Here is a 13,787-nt window from a genome sequence, read left to right on the forward strand (position 1 = left end):
CCTTTCCTTTCATAAACTAAGATTACTAAAACTCGAGCTTGGTGTCATGAAATCATTTCCCTTTCTGGTCGATTCAGATCAGGATTTGGGAGACTGGGATGGGTGAAGAACATATCCCTTGGTCTAAATTTGAAGCCTGGAGATTTTTACCTCGTACAAATGCTGCTGGTGCTCTTCCTTTTCATTTATTCATTCACGGGATGTGGGCTTCGCTGGCTGGGCCCAGCATTTATTGCCCATCCCTAGTTACCCTTGAGAAGGTGATGGTGAGCTGCCTTCTTGAACCACTGCAGTCCATGTGGTGTAGGTACATCCACAGACCTGTTAGGGAGGGAGTTCCAGGATTTTGACCCAGCGACAGTGAAGGAACGGGCGATATATTTCCAAATCAGGATGGTGAGTGACTTGGAGGGGAACTTCCAGATGGTGGTGTTACCATCTATCTGCAGTCCTTGTCCTTCTAGATGGTAATGGTCGTGGGTTTGGAAGGTGCTGTCGAAGGAGCCTTGGTGAATTCCTGCAGTGCATCTTGTAAATGGCACACACTGCTGCTACTATGCGTTGGTGGTGGAGGGAGTGAATGTTTGTGGATGCGGTGCCAATTAAATGGGCTGCTTTGTCCTGGATGGTGTCAAGCTTCTTGAGTGTTGTGGGAGCTGCACTTATCCAGGCAAATGGGGAGTATTCCATCATACTCCTGACTTGTGCCTTGTAGGTGGTGAACAGGCTTTGGGGAGTCAGGGGGTGGGTTATTCGTCACACGATTCCTAGCCTCTGACCTCTCTTGTAGCCACAGTATTTACATGGCTAGTCCAGTTCAGCTTCTGGTCAATGGTAATCCCCAGGACATTGATAGTGGGGGATTCAGTAATGGTAATGCCATTGAACATCAAGGGGTGATGGTTGGATTCTCTCTTGTTGGAGATGGTCATTGCCTGACACTTGTTATGACACACGAATGTTACTTGCCACTTGTCAGCCCAAGCCTGGATATTGTCCAGGTCTTGCTGGATTCGGACATGGACTGCTTCAGTATCTGAAGAGTCGCGAATGGTGCTGAACATCGTGCAATGATCAGTGAACATCCCCACTTCTGACCTTATGATGGAAGGAAGGTCATTGATGAAGCAGCTGAAGATGGTTGGGCCAAGGACACTACCCTGAGGAACTCCTGCAGTGATGTCCTGTAACTGAGATGACTGACCTCCAACAACCACAACCATCTTACTTTGTGCTCGATAGGACTCCAACCAATGGAGAGATTTCCTCCCTGGTTCCCATTGGCTCCAGTTTTGCTGGGGCTCCATGATGTCACACTCTGTCAAATGAGTCCTTGATGTCAAGGGTAGTCACTCTCACCTCACCTCGGGAGTTCAGCTCTTTTGTCCATGTTTGAACCAAGGCTGCAATGAGGTCAGGGGCTGAGTGGCCCTGGTGGAACCCAAACTGGGCTAAGCAAGTGCCGCTTGATAGCACTGTTGATGACCCTTCCCATTACTTTACCAATGATGGAGAGCAGACTGATGGGGCGGTAATTGGTCGGGTTGGATTTGCCCTGCTTTTTGCTTACAGGATATACCTGGGCAATATTCCACATAGCCAGGTAGATGCCAGTGTTGTAGCTGTACTGGAACAGCTTGGCTAGGGGCATGGAAAGTTCTGGAGCACAAGTCTTTAGTACTATTGGCGGACTATTGTCAGGGCCCATAGCCTTTGCAGTGTCCAGTGCCTTCAGCCGTTTCTTGATATCACGTGGAGTGAATCGAATTGGCTGAAGAATGGCATCTGTGATGCTGGGGACCTCCGGAGGAGGCCGATATGGATCATCCACTCGGCACTTCTGGCTGAAGATTGTAGTAAATGCTTCAGCCTTATCTTTTGCACTGATGTGCAGGGCTCCTCCATCATTAAGGATGGGGATGTTTGTGGAGCCTCCTCCCCCAGTGAGTTGTTTAATTGTCCACCACCATTCCCGACTGGATGTGGTAGGACTGCAGAGCTTAGATCTTATCCATTGGTTGTGGGATCGCTTAGCTGTCCCTATCACTTACTGATTATGGTGTTTGGCACACAAGTATTCCTGTGTTATAGTTTTATCAGATTGACACCTCATTTTTAGATATGCCTGGTGCTGCTCCTAGAATGCCTTCCTGCACTATTCATTGAACTAGGGTTGATCCCCTGGCTTGATGGTAATGGTAGAGTGGGGGATGTGCCAGGCCATGAGGTTACAGATTGTGTTCGAGTACAATTCTGCTGCTGCTGATGGCCCACAGCGCCTCATGGATGCCCAGTCTTGAGTTGCTAGATCTGTTTGAAACCTATCCCATTTAGCGTGGTGGTAGTGACACACAACATGATGGAGGGTATCCTCAATGTGAAGGCGGGACTTCATCTCCAAATTAACTGTGCGGTGATCACTCCTACTGATATTGTCATGGGCAGATACATCTGCGGCAGCCAGAATGGTGAGGATGAGGTCAAATATGTTTTTCTCTCTTGTTGGTTCCCTCAACACCTGCCACAGACCCAGCCTAGCAGCTATGTCATTTAGGACTTGGCCAGCTATGTATTTTGGACTTGGCCAGCTCGGTCAGTAGTGGTGCTACCGAGCCACTCTTGGTGATGGACATTTAAGTCCCTCAACCAGAGTACATTCTGCACCCTTGCCATCCACAGTGCTTCCTGCAAGTGATGTTCAACATGTAGGAGCACTGATTCATCAGCTGAGGGAGGCGGTACATAGTAATCAGCAGGAAGTTTCCTTGCTCATGTTTCACCTGATGTCATGAGACCTCATGATGTCCGGAGTCGATGTTGAGGACTCACAGGGCAAATCCCTCCTGACTGTATCACTGTGGCGCCACCCATGCTGTGCATGTCCTGCCGGTGGGACAGGACATATCCAGGGATGGTGGTGTCTGGGACATTATCTGTAAGGTATGATTCCGTGAGGATGACTATGTCAGGCTGTTGCTTGACTAGTCTGTGAAACAGCTCTCCCAATTTTGGCACTAGAACCCAGATGTTAGTAAGGAGGAGTTTGCAGGGTCGACAGGGCTGAGATTGCCGTTGTTGTTTCCAGTGCCTGGGTCGATGCCGAGTGGTCCATCCAGTTTCGTTCCTTTTCTGTGACTTTGTAGCAGTTTGTTACAACTGAGTGAGGGCAGGCCTGTAAAAGTCAACCTTACTGTGGGTCTGGAGTCACACGTAGGCCAGACCAGGTAAGGATAACAGATTTCCTCCTACTCTAAAAGACATGAGTGAACCAGATGAGTTTCAAGGTCATGATTAGACTTTAATGCCAGATTTGTTATTGAATTCATACTCCACCATCTACCATGGCAGGATTCAAACCCAGGTCCCCACAACATTATGCTGGGTCTCTGGATTACTAGTCCGGCAACAATATTGCAACACCATTCCATCGGGATTTAGGGATTCCTGCCAGGGATATGCATGTAGAAAGTGCTAAGCAAGGGCACAGATTTGCTGGGGTAAGGGTTTTGGGAGAGTCTTGTCAGGAGGGCGCGAGGGGAGGTGGGTGTTGGTGAGCGGGGGCGCAACCTGGGACAGGGGAGCCTGGAGGAGGACTCCTCCTCTATCTGGTTTCACCAAAGAATACTTCAGATGTAACTGATAGATCCTCTTCTGTCATCAGGCCTACTCCTGCCTTGCACAATGGCCATTGCAGCTTTCTCACTCAAACCCTGGTTAAAACTGCATCCTATTGGCAAAAAAAAATACGACCCTGATTTGCCTAACTATATGAAGCTTCAGCTTACTTTAGATGGGCTCCTCATCCGCTTGCAAATCTCTCCGGGTTAAAACGGTAAGAATCTGAATTCCTCTTTAAGTGCCCACTTGCCTGGTTTACTGGCAGATTAGAGTTAAAACCGACCATTCAGACCTATCACTCCTACTCCAATCAACCTTTGTGCCACCATCCTATAGGTCTTAGCCTTTCAACCAAGCTTCCTTAGAAACCAAAGCCACAATTTGCATTTTAAAACAGGCATTTTTAATCTTTTCAGTGAAGCAGAAGGCCATAAATTGTTAATGCTGGTTCACAGGTAATACTGAAAATTCACTTTAATTCTTTAAAGACTCTTCAGTAGTTTTTTTGGCTCAAAGTACACTTCATGCAGCTACCGAATCTTTAATTTATAGTCAAAAAACTATAAGCAAAAGAAAAGTTCTTTTGTTCTGCGTATTTTCCTTTTGCTCTATAATAGTCTCCAAACACTGGAAGTTCTTAGTAAATCATTTTGTGGAAAAAATTTATCAAAGCATATATTATTAAAGCTGCAAAGGAAATTGGAGAGTTATTTATGTCAGCTTTCAAGTCACCTTATAAAACTAAGTTACCCCTTAAGCATCCAACATTTGTTAAATAAAGGACGATTATATATTGATAAGAGATAATTTCTGTGCTCATGTTTTTGACTTTCAGCAGCATGTTTTTTGCTCCATATTTCGATAAAGCTCTGGATGTTATGATGAGCATGTTGAGGTGGGGGCACTTTATAAGTGTAGTTTATTATTTTAATGTTTTCGAAATCAGTTGGTGCACATACTTGATTATCTGTTCTCAATATTTTATTCTCTTGAGGGACTGTTGAATATTGCCTTTTGCTCTCACCAGTATGTTTTTCCTGAAAGATACCTGCATACATTCCACAGCTGATCTTATTTTTAAGATAAGCAGTGAGGAATAAGCTATAACCACAGAACACAGTACATACTTAGCCAACTTTCTGAGGGATCAGATTTCCCCTCAGTGGTTGCACGCACACATTCACACAACCGGGCAGGCCTACCTATGTACTAAGGCGCGCAGGAACCCCTCGCTCACTCAGTATTTAAGCTGTTGTCATGCCAAGTGGCACAGGTGACCACCATCTTGCAGTCATAGCAACAATGGATGACCTAGCTGTTGCGGTTCTGGTTAAGCCAATCTTCAATGTTGTCTCACTGTTTCCTTCACTGTTGACCTCTTGCTCTTCTTCCGTTGTTAGGCCGGAATTTTGCATTCGGCGTGCGGGCGCGCGCTCAGATGCACGAGCGTAATATGACGCATGATGATGTCGGGCGTGAGTCTCGATGTCATTGCGCACTCACGCGATATTTTGTTTGGTGGGCGGTGCCCGCCGATAATTGAAAGGCCTATTAAGGCCATTAACGGGCTAATTAACTTGAAATTTTCGTTGCCCCTAACGGTTGGCAGGCAGGCAAAAAGGCCAAGTGGCCTTTACATTTTTTAGAAAACCTCATCCACGAGCCGGATGAGGTTTCCTAAAGCTTTTACAAATTAAATAAAAACTTTATTTTGAATTTAAAAACGTGTCCTATCTCATGCGACACAGTCACATGAGGGGACATGTTTCATTAAGTTTTTATTGTCTTTATTAATTTTTTAAAAGAAATTCTTTGATCTCCGTGGGGCAGCTCCGAGCCTCAGGGAGTTTAAAGCGCTCTTTCATGCGCATGCACAAACTGTGCGCTAGGCCCGGCTCTCCCTCCTCCCTCTGCCCGCACAGGTAGCGCTCAGCGCTGCCGCTCACCATCCACTCAGGGATGGCCTTAATTGGCCCACCTGCATGAAACCGCGGTACGGAGCTGATCGCTCCCGCCAAGCCCACCCAACGAGAGGAAAATTCTGGCCTTAATCTTTGAGGTGGTGATCAGGCGCTTGATCCTTTCTGCATGGATAACAAGCCCGAAGAACTCCATTTGTCTTCTTTTGATATTATTTTAAGGGCAGAATTTTTCCCTCATCGGGAGGATGCCGTAACGTTGGACGAGCATCCCAACATCATCGCGCACTCTCGCAGCGCACCCGCTGACCATTAAGAGGCCTACTCAGGCCCTTAATCAATCGAATTTCTCGCTACACGTCCAATGTTCGGTTGGCGGGTGGGCCAATAGGCCAAGCGGCCTTTGCATTTTTAATGAAACCTCATCCACATACAGGATGAGGTTTCGGACATTAAATAAAAAAACAGAAAATATTTAAACAACTCATTTTTAGCATGTCGCTGCCCGTGCGACAGAGTCACACGAGGGGACAAGTTTTCCTTATTTTTGAAATCTTTATTTTTAATGTTAAAAATCTTCAGCCCCCTGAGGCAGCCCTGTGCCTTCAGGGGGGTTTCACTGAGCGCACTCCCGCGAACACTTCAGCGCTCGTGCTCCTCCCATCCCCATCCAGGCAGCGCTGGTTATCAGAGTGCATTTCACGCTGGTTGGCCGTTAATTGGCCAGCATGAAATCGTGGTTGGGGCCTGATCACGGCGGTGGGCCATCGCATGCCCGCTCCTGGGTCCACCCGCCCAACGAGGTAAAAATTCTGCCCTAAGTATTTACAGTATTTCAGTGCAGTCTGTATATGACTCAACCTCAATTGGACGGAGGTCACGCAGATTAAGGATATATCAAGTCCTATAAATTTTGGTGAGCGGTTGATTGGTGCATGACCCCAGGTTTTCCATGCTCTTCTGCTTCTCCTCTGGACATCCCCCATTACTTCTTCCTTTTACTTTGCACCATCATCCATTTTCTCATTTAATCCTGCCCTCCATCCTATCACGTTGTTTTGTTCTTCTTCTATTCTCCCTCTGCTCTTCCCTCCATTCCCCCACTCTGTACTAGCTTAACTCTCAACGATCTTCCAGTTCTAATGAGAGCTCATCGACCTTGCTGAGTGTTTTCTAACATTTTTTATATTTACCTCATTTTTCCAGCATTTGCAGAGTTTTATTTTTGTTAAGATATGTGGTACCAGGGCCGAATTGAGCAGGAAATTGTCCCCCATGAATTGGAAGAATGGATTTCATTGTTAAAATGAGCTGGATAGCCTGAATAGCATATGGCCATTCATAGTTTTACCGTTGTGTACTGGGGTGTAAATCCTTCATTTCTCCCCCCGCCCCCTTCCCAATCTACTTAATCTTGCATTGCAAATTGAGGGAAACAAAATCAATGACCTGCACTCCCAGGACTCTGCCAATAGGTGTGCCTAGAGAACAGGATATTTCACTCAGTGGGTGTGCGCAGAGATGGTGATGTAGCGGTATTGTCACTGGACTGGTATTCCAGAGACCCAGGCTAATGCTCTGGGGACCTGGATTCAAATCCTGAATTCAAGAAAAATCTGGAATTAAAAGTCTGATGATGACCATGAAACAATTGTCATAAAAACCCATCTGGTCAACTAATGGAAGGAAATCTGCTGTCCTTACCTAGTCTGGCCTACATGTGACTCCAGACCCACAGCAATGTGGTCGACTCTTAAAATGCCCTCTGAACAGGGAGTGGGCAATAAATGCTGGCCTAGCCAGCGATGCCTGACGCCCACATCCCATCAACGAATAAATAAAGAAAACAATGTGCCTGGAGATTGCTCTACTGATTTAACTGTAAATAAACTTCACTGAACAGAACCTACATACCTCTTTTTCTGCTAGCCAGTGGCAACTCTGACTTTTCGCTGGGGTTCCGTAGACAGGATTAGCAATTTGGGGAAGATGGCAGATTGAACCTAGTCCTGACGGTCATGCATCAGCCACATGTTAGTGCACAACATTCAGTGCCCCTTTGCACTCCTGTATCAGCTCTGGCTCAGTGGGTAGCACTCTTGCTTCGGAGTCAGAAGGTTGTGAGTCCCGCTCCGTCAACATGAGCACGCACCAAATCTAAGCTAAAACTCAAGTGTTGTGCTGTCTTTCAGATGAGGATTGAGACTGATACCCTGACTGCTCTCAGGTGGGTGTGAAAGATCCCGCTGTGCTATTTCAAAGAGGAAATTGGTGGCTGTTGTAAGGTGTTGGTTACAGTTCAGTAGGTCTGAAGAAGTCTTCGTAATCATACGTAGGTTAACTGTAAGTCTGTATTGACTCTTAGAGCTGCTCACAAATATACAGTAAAGGGTACCAGCTAGGAGCTGTCTCCATGCTTGCTGGTACACACTGCTGTAATATCGCTTTAAGAATGATGTCCCTTTAAGAAGCTCAACATGCAGATGAGCCAGATACCTGGATGTCACCATGTGACCAGGAACCTCAGCCTCTCTCTGCACTGTATTACCCTGTATTACAACAGGATGTGCCTAGAGATTGCTCTACTGCTTGTATTGATTTAACTGTAAATAAACCCCACCAGAGACCCTCAAGCAAATGGAATCCACGTACCTCATTTGTTTTACAAATAGATAGCACGAGGATATCACTGCACACACAGCTCTGTCCAACACTCGACTGACTCTGGATGAGGGTCATGTGTTCTCTTACATCACTGTGTGGGCGGTATTGTACTCAGTCCCACATTAATTCCTAAATGCCCCAGACCTTTATACCACAGTGGCTTAGCAAATTTTTATTCCTCAACTAGTGTTGCTAAAAAACAGATGATCGTGTCATTAGCAGAGTGTTGAATGTGAGACTTGCAAAGGGAAAACTGTGCCTCCTGCAATACAACTGTGACTACACTTTAAAAGTGCTTCATTGGCTGTGAGGTCATGATAGGTGCTATATAAATACCGGTCTTTTCTTCTGTTTCTTCTTTTGTGCTGCTTTACGGCACTGAAGACTGAATGTGAATTGCGGCAGGTTTTAGGCAAAACAGATTGAAAATATTTAGCTTTTTTTAAAAACCCATGTTGTCAAGGTTGGGGCAAACTATTGAATGACATTTCCTTGACAGGTTATTGAGAAATTTGGTTGAAAACCATTGCCTGGGTAGATTAAACAAAAAAGTGAATCCAGTTCAGATTTCTTCCTACAATCACAACTCCCATTCTGCCAGATCCTCACAGCCTAGCGCAAGGCGCAATGTGCCTTTCAGTGCAGTCTACAAGGGTACCAGGCAACTTTGCCTTTTCTGAGCAACAAGATCCAGAAAACTGTTTGCAAGTGGACCTGAGCAAAAACACAACTAGACAGCACGCAGCTGTGTGATGGGACATCTTTCATGTTTACAATATGGAGTACAGGTGAAAGCCTTTGTATCAGCGCAATGGCCTGCTCCTGTGAGGCCTGTGACTGATCTGCATTTATGTAAGTTTTTTGGAAAAGGAATATGCTTAACTTTTGAAACCTCGCGCCTGGATGGAAGAAAAAGGCTACAGCATAATGGTTGCCTAATTAGCCGGGCCGATTTTCCACAGGACTCTTCCTCTTCTCTGCTACAGCTCGGGTGAAAGGGCTGTAAAAACCAAAAGAAGCCTGACCTTAGCCCTCCACAAGCCTCCCTTGTGGCCCCAACTCCGCGTCTCCCTTACCGCCATCACTCACCTGTGCCTGAGTCTGTCTTCGACCCGCGGCCTTGGGAGGATGTCCTTCTGGCAGCACCGAGCCCCCTCCCCGGTGGTGCTGCTATTCAAAAGATCTGCCGGGCCCAGGTTGGCCAGCAGCTCTCAACGAGCGAGACTTCCTCCTCCGGTGTGCTTGATCCCGTGGGAAGGCCCGGCTCTGGCCTGTCAACTGCCTGAGTGACACAAGATGCGGCAGGCCTCCAGGTGACACAGGGGTCTGGCCAAGACCCTCTCCAAGACCCCCATCACCTCCACAAGATTCCGCCTAATGTAACAACTTTCCCTGATCTGTTCCTTAAACCAACCCAAATAGCTTAAATTCGAGAACCTGCTAGTATATCTTTTCTATTTAGAACTGTAACATTATCTTAAATCAATACTGCCACACCCCCTCCTGTTCCTTCTTCCAGATCATTCCTGAATGTCTGGTAACCAGGAACATTAAAAAACTCATTCCTCACCTTGTTTGAACCATGTATCTGATACAACAACCACATCTAAACCCTATGTAGCAGTTGGTGCCTGCAGCTCACTAATATTATTTGTTACACTATGTATATTGACACGCTTACTGTTTAATATCTCTTATCACATTTGCTATTCCCCTCAATCTGGTCCCTGTTATTGTTGGGATAATTCTAATTCTACTGCTGTCTTCTGTCATCCAACCTTGAAAAACAGAAGCTAAACCAGTGAAAAGTTAACTAAAGTTGCTGGGTATCACTTTTATAAATCTAAAAACTACTAACAATGCAAAGTGCCATCAAGTGATTTTCAGCAGTTAATTAAATAACCTGACCGACTAATACTTACCAGTCACCCACCAATCCACTCCCTCCACGCCATTTGCTTTGAAGCTTTGAATTTCTTACTCAGTGGTCTACGAATAGCTCACACACATTTTACGCCAGTGGGATTTTACGGTCCCACTGAAGTCAATGAAGTTTTGAACAGCTCATCAGATTGTACAGACCCGGCCCTGCCACGATGGGGCCACAGGCTCTCTCTTTTCCCACTGTTTCCCCCTCAGGCTCGCTCCCGCCCTGACTCTCCGCCAGTTCTCCCGCTTTTAACGGGGGTCAGATTCACTACTGCAAACGCCGTGTGCCATTCAAGTGGTTGAGTTGGACAAAAACGATCTACATTTTAGGTAAATCCTTGGCCTTTCTCAGATTTAGTTCACAGAGTTCGTCCATATCCAAATGTAATGGTGAAAAGAAGCAATCATTCCATTCAGTCAAGTATCCCTGAATGAGCTGTCACACAAGAGCACATAATCTCACTATGTGTACAGCTGTGATGGCCCAGTGAATTATCTGATCATCAGCTCTACACAGGCTGAGTAATCACACCACTTCCTTCATCTTCGAAGCCAAAAGCCTTAAAAGCCAATACTCAATGTGATGAAAGTTGGTGTATCCATGGGTGGGGGTGGGGAGGGGGGGTTTGGGCGGGTGATAAGACTTTATCCACATAGTTAATATTTGAGGTGGATGTGGGGACAAACGGCAAATGGTTTTGCTGTGTCTTGGGGGAAATAGAAGGAAAAACAACACGCAACAGGAAATGGTCAACTAGCAGCCTGTGTGGAGAAAGAAAAAGGTTTTAAAAAACCATGAGGTTACAGGAGAAATCTGGTGTACAGCGTCACTGAATCTGGAGGGCAAAGTATATCTCTTAGATGACATTCTAGCATTACAGTGTTGGCCTGTTACCTATAGCACACATTATTGTTGTAAACCTTGTCCCACTTGCTGTTTTTTCCTTTGGACATGAGGGAAGCATTTTGCTGCACAATTGCATGCTTTATTTTAAAGTATAACTTAGTTTCTACGTTCGTACCCAGGTTACACCCGCAAGTTAATATTTCAAGTTACGTTATAGTGAGGGCAACAGCTCAATCCGAATAATGGCAGCATCATCCTTTCAAATCCATATTACTTTCCAAAAGGGTCTTGATTTTATAGATAACCTGTCCCAAAGATGATTTTCTTTTTGAACAACAAGACAGATTGAGACTGTGAGAGAAAAGTCGGCACTCATTTCCATTCTCTGTAGCTTTTGGGAGTGTTGTATGTTATCCACACTGGGTGTGTCATCAGAACATAAATGATTGGGCCTTTGGGTATATTCTTCGTAAGCATCATTGAAATCTCCCCAACCGCATCTTTCTAAATGCCTTGAAATTGAGGGGAGTTGTCGATCTGGTGTGAGAAAGGAGAAAGGGGTGACCGTGCCTGTGACAGATTCCCTGTGTCTCTGAGTATTTTCTTCACATGCTCAATGGCTTCTACAGTCAATGGAGAAATGTTAACAATGTTCACATTTTTGGGCGCAATGCAATCCCCAGGTTACCACTCTCTAGATATCAGAGGCTCGGCATCGATGATGGACAGTTGGATGAGAAACATTGTTAGCTAACTGCCTTGTGTCGAGTTGTACTCGTGTGTACAATCCATCAACCACCCAAATATGTTGGAAGAGCAAAAGAAATACAAGCAAGACAGGAAGAGGAAGAACAGAACCTCTATTCTTTTCAGCTTTCTCTGCTCCGTTCCTCAGGGTGCTCCCTCTCGCTTGGTTTTTCATGTGCTGGCAGCCATCCCATATCTCACTCAAGTGGTCAATCTAAATTGAGCATTAGCAAACAAGTCGAATGTGGGTGGCATTACTGCATGATCCAATCCATTCACTGACCTGACGTCCACACATGCATCAGATCGGAGTCACTGCAATGTGATTGACAGTGATTTTTGTTACCTCTCCCCCTCCACCTGGCTCAGAAGAGGCCGGAGGTTTTAGACTCAAACCTGTCAGCAATACAAATTATTTCCAAACACCACGGGGGTGTTTTTGTCTCTGGGCAGCATCCTGGTAAATTACCCACCTGTTAGAGAACCTGCCCGCTTTCTGTCCATGGAAAGCAATAGAACAATAAAGCAATAAAAATGCATGTCATTATTGATGTAATAATGATGTAATACTCAATAACTAAAAGCAGGTAAGACACTTAGCTCTATTTTTGTTTATTCTTTCAGGGGTGTGGGCATCGCTGGCTGGGCCAGCATTTATTGCCCATCCCTAATTGCCCCGGAGAAGGTGGTGGTGAGCTGCCTTCTTGAACTGCTGCAGTCCATGTAGTGTAGGTACACCCACAGTGCTGTTAGGGAGGGAGTTCCAGGATTTTGATCCAGCGACAGGGAAGGAACGGCGACATATTTCCAAATCAGGATGGTGAGTGTCTTAGAGGGGAACTTCCAGGTGGTGGTGTTCCCATGCATCTGCTACCCTTGTCGTTTGAGGTGGTAGAGGCCATGGGATTGGAAGGTGCTGTCAAGGAGCCTTGGCGAGTTAGTGCAGTGCATCTTGCAAATGGTACACACTGCTGTCACTGTGCGTCAGTGGTTGCAAGACTCTTAACCAAGGGGTCTCACTAGCCTCTAAGGTCCTCACCCCGTATTTTGGTATCAATGACATGAAGCAAACTATAGATCCAATTTCCACTTTATGTGGAAAGCCTTTATTAACCCACTAAGCAATAGTACATACTTACAACACCAGGTGCTTAGTAAGACCCACCTGCAGGAGCTCGTCCTCGGGTGGTTGGTCCACTGAATGAATTCTTCCACACAACTTCATACTTAATGGCTGCAGCCCCTAGATTCTGCAGCTGTGGTTTTATACCCCCCTCTGACCCTTTTCTCTCAGTATATAAGGTAATATTTTAAACTCGATTGAATTATCAATCCCGCCTTGGCCATGCAACAACAACCTGCACGTGGTTATTTCCTGCTCTCAGCAGGGGCCTGTCTCCAGGTACCTGCCAGCAATGGATGTGATTTCTGTACCTCGGTAAGGCAGGAAGATGCTGAGAGGATGTTTCACCTCGTGGGGGATTCTAAGACTCGTGAGCGCAGTTTCAAAATAAGGGGTATTTACGTTGGAGATGAGGAGGAATTTCTTCTCTACCCCAGAGAGCAGTGGAGGCTGGGTCATTCAATATATTCAAGGCTGAGTTTGACAGATTTTTGATCTACAAGGGAGACAAGGGTTATGGGGAGCAGGCAGGAAAATTGAGTTGAGGCCACAAACAGGTCAACCATGATCTTATTGAATGGCAGAGCAGGCTCGAGTGGTCAGATGACCTACTTCTGTTCCTATTTCTTGTGCCCTTATGCTCTTATAAGTTTTTCATTGATAATGATTGAACCTTATACCTCATCCCATTCCGGTTGATCCTTAGGTGGGGTAGGGTGTTAAAATTGCACCCAGGCTGTCCCATACAAATCGCTCTGCCACTATGCACTGATCCAATTTCATTCACATGTTCTTCTATTCCTGTCTGACCCCAATTCCAACAGGAAATATTTTGGTCTTGCATGGGATACAATTGTCCATCTATTTTCCCATTGGTTTTGAGGAAGGGCCGTGTATGGATGACTTGCGGTGCAGCAGTGAAACCCGGTTGCTGTAGCCT

The sequence above is a fragment of the Cetorhinus maximus genome, chromosome 14 (assembly GCF_964194155.1).
Source record: "Cetorhinus maximus chromosome 14, sCetMax3.hap1.1, whole genome shotgun sequence".
NCBI lineage: Eukaryota > Metazoa > Chordata > Chondrichthyes > Lamniformes > Cetorhinidae > Cetorhinus > Cetorhinus maximus.